The sequence below is a fragment of the Canis lupus genome, chromosome 32 (assembly GCF_011100685.1).
Source record: "Canis lupus familiaris isolate Mischka breed German Shepherd chromosome 32, alternate assembly UU_Cfam_GSD_1.0, whole genome shotgun sequence".
NCBI lineage: Eukaryota > Metazoa > Chordata > Mammalia > Carnivora > Canidae > Canis > Canis lupus.
In genome coordinates, this window is record NC_049253.1 from 2,771,666 (window position 1) to 2,781,528 (window position 9,863).

Here is a 9,863-nt window from a genome sequence, read left to right on the forward strand (position 1 = left end):
TCATTCTATGAAAACTATGTAACTCATATTGTAATCTAATAAAATTAATGTTGATGAACTATTTGAGTTAATAATATACTTATTGAATAGTTCAGTGGCTGATAGAAACCTCTTGCTACCCTAAAGTGCATCAATACTAGGGCTGGGATTGAACTAAGCAGGGAGTCCCTTCTGCTCTTTCCTCACACATCCCATGTATTATGTGGTTGGGAAGGCTTCTCTGGGCAAAGGTAAGTTTGCTTTTGCTCTTGAAAGTGCTTATTTTTTCTAGCAATGTCTCTGAGCTCCTCTATTTTATTGATACCTAAGAGGAAAGAACAATGGATTGGGAACTGAGCAACCTGGTTTCTTTTATTTGTCACCTCTATTACTAGGACTTTGGGCATATCCTTGATCTCTCTGCTTAAATGTCTGTGTTTATGAAACAGGACTATGAGGCTCCTAAAGTGTTTTCCAGATTGAAAATGCAATGTTTATGACTCTGTCAAAGTCTCATCTGTAACTCTCCTGACCATCTTAAAAATAAGAGTCTGCAAGCTGCTATGAACTTACTCTGACTGGATAAACCTAAAGATTCATCTTTTGGATAATCCAACAATTATAGTGTACTTAGCCTAATTAGGTGGTCAACTTCATTTCTTCCTTCCTTCCCTCCTTTCTCCCTCTCTTTCTCCCTCTTTCCCTTTCTTCCTTCCTATTTTTATAGGAGTATAGTTGGCACAATGTAACATTAGTTTCAAGCATACAAGATAGCAATTCAACATCTCCATCCACTATGCTATGCTCACCACAGTGTAGCTACTATCTGTCACCACAATGCCATCGTATTGTTAACTATATTCCCCATGCTGTGCTCCCCACTCTTGAGACCTACCCATTCCATAACTGGAAGCTGATATCTCCCCCTCCTCTGTATCCATTCTGCCCATTTTCCTACCTATCTTCCTTCCAACAGCCTAGGTAGTCAGCTTCTAAGGTGACAAATTCCAATGTAAACTTCAATGGTAGCGAGTATTTGTGATTTGAAAAATATCATTCTGTTTTCCTTGAAACATCAGAACTTTGTTTTATTAATCCAGTTCTATAACTTCATCTAATAATAGACTCAAACTTGCTTTAAAATAATGCTAATTGAACATTTACTAAAGTGTATTATTGAATTTAATTTCTGTAAAGAAGCAAAACCTATATTCTTACATCTGATTTTCTAAGTGTATTCTTTTTTTTTTTTTTTTTTTTATTCATAGAGACACAGAGAGAGAGAGAGAGGCAGAGACACAGGCAGAGGGAGAAGCAGGCTCCACGCAACAAGCCTGATGTGGGACTTGATCCTGGGTCTCCAGGATCACACCCCGGGCTGCAGGCGGCGCTAAACCGCTGCGCCACCGGGGCTGCCCTGATTTTCTTAAATTATATTTGACATCCTAGTCAGGAATCATTATAGCTCAACTGATAATTTTTGAAATAATACCTTGGTAGCATAATGGAGGATGAAATAGAAGATCATATACCAGATAATCTCTGCTATACAAAAGAGTAGTATTAAGACTGAAAGAGGGCATTGGTGATGGGATTTACAAGATAGCGATATATGGGAAAGTTATGTTGCCTTTTTTTTTAAGTAGGCTCCATGCCCAACATGGGGCTTGAATTCATGACCCTGAAATCAAGAGTGTGTGGTCTACCAACCCAGGCAGGCACTGCAAGAAAGGGATATATGGGGAAGTTAAAGCAGATTGCCCAAAGTGGTTTTAACAGGAGAGAAGCATGACATCTGCAATGACTTTCTGATGTTTGGAAAATTGATGAATTCTTGTGTCCCAAACAGATTTAAAGTAAGAAGTAGATATTTTGACTTAAAAGCTATACTTGGAAGATATAGTATATGCTAATATCCAAGTAAATGTTTCATAAAAGATAAATCAGTTATCACTTTTATCTTTTTTACTAGAAAATAAAATGCAGATGCAGAAAAACACACGAAGCAAATGTATGGTTCAATGAGATATTTTAAGATGGACACTTTTGTAACTACAATTTAAGTCAATATATAGAACTCAGAGACCTCTCCATGATGCCTATACCAGTTCTAATCCCCTCCTTTCTTCCCCAACTGATCATTATCCTGGTTACCACATCCTTGCACTCCTTTATAATGTTATGTCCATGTGAGAATCCCTAGCTAACATAATTTAGTAATTTTGCTATCTTTTAAGTCATCCATAGTCTGTTGAAGAATGCTGGGTATTTGCTCTGTAGAGTATCTGATGATTTAGATTTTGGAGTTAGTATACCTGTGTCTGCATGTGTCTTTTTTGTGATGTCATCAGAAGTTATCCTTAATGTGCAGGTCCATTAATTCATTGGAGGTTGCAAAATAAAGTCATATTCTCAGTCTGTTTATTTATTAATTAAGTGCTTTTAGAAAAAGACACTATTTGGTTATCCTTGGAATATTCAAACTGGAAAGCCATGATAAATGCTTGAGTTCATCCTTTTATTTGCAAGATAGTTGGTTCCCTATAATCCTTCAACATTAACCAATTACTTTTTTTTTCAGTAGTTTAACAAAAGTTATTTTTCATTCTCATGAAGTCCATCCCAGGACTGTGGGACTCTCCAGAAGAGCTGCTGTCTATGTAGGGGGCTCAGCACTGCAAACTACTTTGAGTTTCTGGTCCTTTTTTCTGTATGGGCTTCCACACCTGAGACAGGAAAAACACTGGAGTCTTGTACCAACAAATAAAGGCTTCAGCCCAGAACCAATGACGTTTTTAATATATTATGAATAAATGTATGCTATCATTGCCAATGAGAACCTCTTCAAATTGGCTCTTGAATCATTTTGACATGACTGTAATAGTCTTTGAAGGCTTCCTTGATGTCTGATATGGAGGTATTTTACTTTCATTCTGTTCATTTCCTGCTCCAGGCTTGGAATCAGCTATTTCTCCATGAAACCCTGATTTTGTTCAGTGCTAAAGGGAAATTAAAAACTCCAATCTGGGAATTAGGAATGCTCATTGTAACTGGATTGCATTCCAGAACTATGCAGTCAGCAAAGCACAATAGAAATGAATATCATAATAACAAGAGTTCATATATATATTTCTAATTCAAATGTAGTTCTACAGGATTTTTTTTAACTTAACTCTTCTATATTATGTTTATATCTCCTTTCTTCCAATCAAAAAATATTCATTCAGTATCCAAATGATGATATAGTTTGAATAACTCATAATTACCTATTTGCTTTATACATTAGATATCCAATAATCTGAATATTAATGCTACCACCTCCAATATAATTAATGAGAATAGTTAAAAATTTTTTTTCATAAAAACTCTCCTCATTTATTTCATGATTTTAAGAAATCTGAATATATAATAGCGTTCAAACAATACTCCCTCCATTTCAGAAAATTTTTAAAGAGGTTTTTAATTTATTTGGCAGGGGGAAGGACAAAATGACAGGGAAAGAGAGAATTTCCAGCAGACTTCCTGCTGAACACAGAGCCCAACCTGGGTTTGATCTCACAACCCTGAGAGATAATGACCTGAGCTGAAATCAAGACTCTGACACTTAACCAACTGAGCCACCCAGGTGCCCCCTCCCTCCATTTTAACAATTATTTAGTCTTACCCAGATCTACAGATATCCACAGGCTTACTATTGGCGAAGCCAAGTTTTTCTTGGCATTGTTTACTTTGGGACCATACTCCCATGTATGTGGTAATGTTTCAATATATAATTTTAATGCTTCTTTATGTAAGGAATTTTCCCAAATTGGTATTTTTAGTGTTTTTCCCTCCTCCTCTTCCTCCATTCTTTGTGCTGCTATTAATGTTTGTTGGGCCTTCCTTCTTGGATTTTCTTTGCTTATCTTCAATATTTGTCACTTTCTCTCTCTTCTTAACCTTTCATTTACTTCTGAATTTTTAAAATTTTCACTTCTTTATCTTCTATGTCTCCTTCTAAGTGTAAACTGCTATGTTTATTTTTGCTTATGTTTCTCTAATTCATTCTTTATTTCTGAAAAGATGGTTTCTTCTATTTTTTTTCTTGAATTCTATCAATATATTTGAGATTTTCTTTCATGTTTATTTTGATGTGTTTTTCATGGTTTAGGTAATTTTTAATGTACATTAGCTCATCTTAAACTAGAATATAATAGTTCATCTGCACAAATCTTTTGGCATGCTTTCATATAAGAATTTTGTATGGAATTTTACCTCAATACTTATTTCCTAATGTGATGTGAAATTATTTTTTTCTGAACTTTTAGCAGGAGGTTTGGAAGAGTTCCTAAACTTCTCTCAATCCCTTCTTCCCTATTTTTATCTAACACCAAAACTATAGAAGCTTGTTTTCTAAGATTTCCTGGTTCTGTTTCCTTCTTTACTTTTCTCTGAAAGTTTTCTTTCTTTCATCTCTATTATAATTGTCTTGCTCAATTTTGATTTCACCTCCAGGCAGTTTCTCCTTAGCTTAGGAGACCTAACTGTCACTTTTGAGATTTCCCAGGGGCCAAACTGCTTTTGCCTTTTTAGATGATTTTTACTATGACCCCCTCAACCCATCTCATATTGGTTTTGGTGAGAACATAATTAGTTTCAGCTACCTTTTTAAAATGGCACTACCACTGTCTGGCGGTGTTACATATTTTGGGCTTCTCCTTTTCTTACTTCTGTCTGACATCATGTTGCTTTTCTCTGCTTCCTTGCACAGAAGCTGATATAATATGGGTCTTGTGGTCATTGGTGGTTATCCTCAAGCAACTGTATTTTGAAGTTTACAGGGATACCTTGTCACCTTGCTTTGCTGTAAATATTGCTTATGAATTTTTGGATATACTTAGCTGTTTTATATGTCTTACTATCTATTGCTCCATGTTTATGAGAATCAAAAAAATATTACCATAACCATCCTCTTACAAAATCCCCTTCCTCTGCTCTCTTTTATTTTATTATTTTTTTGACAACATAGCACAGTGTTTAAGAGACTCTGCAACCAGACGTTATGGGTTCAAATCCCTATTTTATCATTTTAATCAGTGTTACCTTGGCACACTGTCTCCTGAACTCTAAAATTATGATAATAACAATGTATCTTAAAAGATTGTTATGGGATGAAGTGAATTAATTTTTAAAGCATTTATAATTATGCCTATACATGATAATTGCAATGTATGTTTGTCAAATAAATTTTAGCCTTAATACAGAATGTATTAGTCATTTAAATATGCAATTAATATATCATTCAAAACAGAAAATACTATCACTGCCATTCCTTTATTATTAAAAACTATAATTCATATTCTGATTCTCCATCTGTCATCCTATTAAAGAATAGGATAGTTATTTTAGGATACACTGAGATGGTTCTTTGATACTGGCCATTAATTGAGAAAATAATGATAATATTAATAACAAAAACAGCAGTATCAGGGGCTATTATCCACTAATATGATGGTGATTATTAATGATTACAATAGTTCAAAAGTTAAATAATTATGAAGAAGTAGGTAGAAACATAGGGATTCCATAAGAGTTCATAGAAGACTATAAAAGTGACATTTGCAAAAGAAAATGTAAAATATCTTTAAAAAGAGACTAGCTCTATAAGCGTATGAATCTAGAAGAAAGCATGCAAGTCAGTTACCTTAACAAGAACCATAAATGCCTTGTTAGAGAAAAGCACGGTGAATCAATCAGAGTTAGTGTACTGGCTAATGTGTTGTCTTTTGATTGGTTTCTCCATTATTGGCCTATCAAGGTTAATTTTGTGTGTGTTTCAACTTACCACAGGTTATTGGTTTGTCTTCTCATCCACAGCAGAATTCAAAATGAGCACAGCTTCCCCACAGAGCAAGTGCTATGAGCAGTGTAGCAGATCATCTGCTTCAAGGTCTTCTTCCTGCTACCAGGTGTGTTGCTCAACATGAGGCCAAGAGTGTGAACTATTTGCACTGAGAAAAAACAGCAGTGAAATCGAAAATAGTAGCATGTGGCATGAATATAAGTCAATTCTCACTGTGGTTGCATCCGGTTCTCTTCTGCATGATATGCTTTCTTCAACCTCAGAAAAAAAGGGGTCATTTCTTTTTTTCTCTCCTTTAAATCCCTCTTGCTTATTAAGTATTCTAAATTCCAAATTTACAACAGTGGCCCAAAATGAGCCTGCTAAACTTATGTGGCTTGGAATTCCAGAACAGGTCCCATGGCATGAATGTGTAAAGAGTAATTAGCATATGTGGTGAAAATTGGCAAGTAATTCTAATTCCCAGAAATTGTTAACTTAAAATATTTGTTTTGAATTTGCCATGAAGTTCTGAAGAATGTGACACTCCAGCACCAGGCTGTGTCTACAAACATTTCACAATAACTTGCTATCAATATATTATGTGATTATGTGCTTTTAAACAGGTAACATCAATGAAATTGTGGCATGAGCCATACACATTTGAGCGAATAATAAAAAATTGAATTGATTATCTGTCAAATTTCAAGATATTTTTGCCAATCAATATTTTGAAACATTCCTTATTTTTAGATGTGTTCAACAATTTATATTTCAAAATTTATGGTTAATTTTGGTCACATTTCACATATAGCTTAATTGTATAAGATGCAGTGGACTCATAGGCATTTCTTATGTCACTGTAAAGCCAGTCTAATTAAATTTTACTTTCCTCGTTATTAGTGTTTGTGACCACTTCTTAGTTTCTTGTTAGAAAATTAAGAACATTTTGATACTAATATTGTGACAAGTGATTTTTTTTGGACTGTTCTAATTCTAGAAAATATGGCACTGTTTTTCTTGTTGTTAAAAATATCCATGATCTGAATTAAAAAGAACCTTTATATATCCTATTGAGCACAAGAAAGTGAATAATACTTAGTCTTCAATTGAAGGTACTTATATAATTGCTTTCCTAGCCTTTTCTTCATATAATGAATTATCAAAAAGCTGTCATATCACTTTTAAAACATGTTTTGGCAAGAAATATATGACAGAAAATTACTTGCTTAGAACATATCTATGTGAGTGTATATATCTTTATATCCTCTCATATGGAATATACCTATTTACACACAAAATAATAATATATTTTATAGAAAGTTATAATTTGCTTCATTGAATAATAATTTGAAAAGTAAATTTAAGCTGTTAGATATTCAATTACATTTCTTTTGTGTAGCAAAATAACTTTAGGAATATTTTGATATAAAGCTAAGATATGATTTTTAGAAAGTTGGTAGATAGGGAGCTGGATTCAGGGGCTCAATGATATTGGTACCACATTTTAATTTTTATTCTATCTTTGTTTGGGTTTCATTTTACAAGGAGTCTCTTTTTACATGTGTAGGAACATGAATGCCTACATCCACAGATTCAGATCATCCCAGTAGCTACATGTAAATAATATAATTATAAATATAAATATGAATGTACAACATACCTTATGATATATCTTAATTCTTTTGATATCCATAGCAATCCTGTGAGATAGTTACTATATTTTAATATCAATTTTAGACATGAGGAAACTATAACACAGAAACGTTTAAGTGACTTACACAAGGTCATACAAGGTCACACAACCCTATTGTGGCAGGTCCAGGTTGCCAACCCAAAGGAGTCTCACCTTAGAATCTAAGTTCTTTACCACTCCACTTGTTTTAATCCACTCCATTAGACATGTGTCTAAATAGATGCACAAAAGTCCATGATTACTTAGCATTATTTATGCACCTACTCTCAAACTGATCTTTTTATGTCTTGAGATGGAGCAATAATTCACCAGAAAACACAGATGATGGATACGAAAAATTAAGAGGTTTTATGACAATATTGTCCAGTGACCTCTGGGTCACATATTTTCACTTTGGGTTGGGGAGGGAATGAAGGGCTTGCTGTTGGCTGATAATCCCAACATATATAGCTAATGAGTAAAGGATAATTTCTTAAAAGCAAAATATGTTTTTGTTTCTTTTACAAAAAAAATACCTTGAATTCTGCATGACTAAAATGATATTCATTACTTTCAGCTGTTTAACCACCCACATATCTGTGGTCTTTAAACTTGTCCATAAATTCTTTGACATTCCTCCTTCAGAAGATTCTCTTCACCTAAAGTGTGGATTTTGTGACTTACATCTAATCACTAGAATGTGCTAAAAGTAAAGGTATATATGACTTTTGGAGGAAGTCGTAAAGGGCATTACAGCTTCCTCTTCTCACTCTCAGCTCACTGTCTCTGAGGGAAACCAGCTGCTATGTCGTGAGGACACTCAAGCAATCGCACAGAGAAATCCATGTGGCAAGGTACCGAGGACTCCCACCAATTACTAATATGACTTGATAGTTCTCTTTAAAAAGAGTAAGACAAGGAAAACTTTTATATTTACCAACATGTTTATCATTTTTAATTCCAATTTCAGTGTAATTAATACACAGTGTTATATTAGTTTCATAGTGATTCAGTAGTTCTATGTATCATTACTTAGTGCTCATCATGATAAGTGTACTTTTAATCCCCTTCACTTATTTCAAACATGCCCCCATCCACCTCCCCTCTGATATGCTGTATTTTAAATGAGTACCCTCAGTTAATTTTCAACAAGAACATTTTTTATATGAAGCATACTTCAGGATACATGGTCCTAAAAGATATACATAAAACATTCCATCTAAGAAAAATAGAATATATTTTTTCTTCAAGTATACACAGAAGAATCCCCTAGTTAAAGCACATAAAAAATGTTACAAACTTAAGAAGACTGTGTCAGGTCTCATTTCATAAACAGACCAGAGCACAACTCCTTAAAACTCACCACATTCAGGCCAAGGAGCAAACACTGCACACAGCAGGCAAGGAGAACCTCTGCAGATGACTGGCTTGAAGGACAGAACAGCCACAACACAATAGCAGAGTACACACAGCACGCTTACCTAAAGTGCCAGGCCCTGGGCACTAAGTGACCTCTTCTTTCTCAGGCCATTGCTTTCAGAAGCAGGAGCCATAACTGGCTTTTCTAACACAGAAAAAGGCAAAAACTCAGACAAAATGCCAAGATGGAGGAATTTATCCCCAAAAGAGAAAAAGATAAGGCCATGTCCAGAAATCTAAGTGAAACAAATATAAGTAACATGCCTGATAGAGGATGTAATGCAACAATCATCAGGATTCTCACTGGGCTTGAGAAAAGAATATAAGACAACAGTAAGACCCTTTATAACAGAGATAAAAGAGCTAAAAAAAGAATCAGAGATGAAGAATGCAATAGATGAAATTAGAAACAGGCTTGATGCAATGAACAGCAGGCTGGAAAAAGAAGAGGAATGAATTAGTCACCTAGGAGACAAAATAATGGAAAATAATGTAGCTGAATAAAAGAGAAAAAGAATTATGCATCATGAGAATAGACTTACATACCTTAGTGACTCCATCAAATATAATAACATTCACATTATAGGAGTCCCAGAAAAGGAAGAGAGAGAAAAGGGGGCAGAAAATGTATTGTAAGAAATAATAGCTGAAAACTATCCTAATGGGGAAGGAAATGGACATCCAGATCCAGGAGGCACAGAACACTCCCATCAAAATCAACAAAAGCAGGCCAACACCAAGACATATTGTAATTAAATTTGCAAAATAGTGTAATAAAGAAAATAATCTTAAAAACAGGAAGACAAAAGAAGTCATTAATTTACAAGGGAAAAACCATAATGCTACCTAGAGATTTCTCAACAGAAACTTGGCAAGCCAAAAAGGAGTAGTATGATATAGTCAAAGTAATGAATGGGATTTGTGCATTTTTAGGAATTATCTGTTTGTTTGTTTGTTTTTTAAGTCATC

At 34.3% G+C, this 9,863-nt stretch overlaps 1 long non-coding RNA gene across 3 annotated transcripts in view; it reads right to left on the minus strand.

Annotated features, from left to right (window-relative positions):
• LOC102152310 overlaps window positions 1–9,044 on the minus strand; it is a 28,254-nt gene extending 19,210 nt beyond the window's left edge. For 2 of the 3 annotated variants that reach the window (XR_005382597.1, XR_005382598.1), the window contains exons 1-2: window positions 8,957–9,044; window positions 5,804–5,969 (exon numbers count right to left, since the gene is read on the minus strand). This is a non-coding gene — a long non-coding RNA (uncharacterized LOC102152310). Of the gene's footprint in view, window positions 1–1,973; window positions 2,706–5,803; window positions 5,970–8,956 lie in introns of those variants that run through there. The other variant, XR_005382599.1, reaches the window with a different exon arrangement.
• Window positions 9,045–9,863: the final 819 nt, after the last annotated feature.